A 2,484-nucleotide genomic window follows, 5' to 3' on the forward strand; every position below is an offset into this window, starting at 1 on the left:
AGATATATGAATAGATTGAAAATATGTATATATGAAAAACATACATAATAGTGTAATTGTCTAATGTATATGTTAATATAAATTCAACAATCATATTAAATCCAAGAAATAAAAGGAGGGTTCATCGGGTTGAGTTGGGTTCAAATAATAGTAACCCAATATCAACCCAATACCTACAGCTTGAAAATTTTACAACTCGATTAGACATCGGGTTTGCTTCAGATTGGGTTATTTCGCGTTGGATTGGGTTGATCGGGTTTTTGAAGACCCCTACCTTTGGTTATGCTCTATATAAACGACTTCAAAGTCAGAATCTTTTTTTTAGTTTTTCTTTTTTGTTATTTTATTGGGAATCATGCAAATGTGAATAATTTACACCATCAAGATCCAATTTAATCAGGCTAGACAATTATACTATAAGCTCTGATCGTGAACAATCCCAATAGTATATATTAATACCACTACTAAACTAATTAAGACCCATTATAATATTCATATAAAATTAGTTTGTACGATATATCTATACAAATGTATCAAATCATATCATACATGGATTTGAATTGAATATTATGTGTTTACATGTTACCTAATACTAATTTATCGAAAATTAGATGAATATATAATGCCACAAGATCAAACTATGTAACTAATTCTAATCTTGTTTACACTTTGAAACGTCACACGTTTCACTTCTCAAGTTGGAATTAATCATTCCTAATCTTGACGATGATCATTCTCCAACAGGATAGTTTCGCAAAACTCTAATTTTAGTTTTTTACACTCTTTAGAACAGAAGCTAGAACATGCATGGATCATTATGTTCTTTGGGGTTAGTGACTACTATATATCAAAGAGGAAGAGCTCAACATTTGCAAGCCTCCAAGTTGTAATCAGGAAGGATAATGCTTGAAGTAATTACTAAGCTAACTTAAATCCTGCTTTTGGTAGCCACTTATCTAGCTAGCACTTTTGAAACAAGTTCTTTACATTATTTTATAAGTTAAGCTTTGTATTTTGTATAAAATTAATAGATGTTATATAATTTATTATCTAACCATATCAAAACACGATGATCAAAGTAGTATCTCGTAACTTAGTTAAACTTATACAACAAGTAATGAATAAAATTTCCGTTCTTATTGGATTATCCAAAAGTGACAACTTTTATAGAAAAATCATTTTTACAAATCACGTTATACATATTTTGTGTATGTATTTCTTCTAACCACGTGTTTGATTTGTAACTGGCTAACGATTGAGAATTTGAGATGCACCTTATTGGTTTTCCTTTTCTCATATAGAAAGTTTGTAGATATTTTATAAATGACAATAGTATATATATAAGTTTTTTTATTTGTAAGGGTGAGAATAATAATCATACAATATTCTATGTTTATAAAAATAACCTACTGTGATATCAACATATGAACCTAATTAATTAAGGGGAATCTAGTTATAAATTGCTCTAGATCAAAAGTTAGATTTTCCCCTTCTTTTCTCTTCTTTGATCTCAAAGAAAGTGTTAGGCCAAATTTTTGCCCAATGTTAGGCTTTTTGTTTTAGCTTGTAAAACTTGTAGTTATTTAAATGTTCAATAACACATACTTTCTTCTAGGGTTGAGACATGTCAATCTTTAATTTGCCGGTCCATCAATTGTTGTTGTTTGTGACTTTGTGTGTTGCTTTAAGTTTTATCTTGGCACGTACTATTCAAGTTTAGTTTTTACTCAACTTGGTATATCTATTCTATCTATTTTTATTTTATTTTGTAAATATATTAGCTTATACTATTTATTACAATATAATTTCAAAGATGATTTCTCAAGCGTCACATTGACTGTAGATATTATGTAGAAATTACCATCCATTATAATGATTTTTAACTAATTTCTTAAATGACATCTTATCATAAAAAAACCTATATTTTAAGCAAATAAAAACAAAACTACAACTAAATTTTATTTAAATATAACATAATAACAAATAATTTATTATTTAAATAGTTGTTATGATATAAAATTAATTAATTAATAAAATATTTTATTTTATTTTAATTTATAAAATATCTTTATACAACAAATAGATGTTTGCTATTATGCATTAAAAATCATTAGAAGAAAAAACAAAGTTAGTGAATATAATTTTCACATAAAAGGAATTACATTTGTTACTGTTTTGTATGGAAGTGATCTATTTAATCTATTTAATAAAAACAAAAAATAAATTAAACAAAAAATATTTAATAAATATTAAAACATCAATCTAAACATACAATGTTTACTAAACGTTTTCACATGAAATTAAAATAGAAAATAAAAAAAATTTACATTCATCATCCTTTCTTCCTACAATATTATAATCATCGAACTACAAAGGAGAGTGTAAAGAAGAGTGTCCTAAACATCAACTTTAAAAACTTTAATGAAAAAAACAATGATATAATTTTATTTGTGTTAAATTTGTACTTTTATCATGTAATATAAT

The sequence above is a fragment of the Cynara cardunculus genome (assembly GCF_001531365.2).
Source record: "Cynara cardunculus var. scolymus isolate 2C chromosome LG 11, CcrdV1, whole genome shotgun sequence".
Classification (NCBI taxonomy): domain Eukaryota; kingdom Viridiplantae; phylum Streptophyta; class Magnoliopsida; order Asterales; family Asteraceae; genus Cynara; species Cynara cardunculus.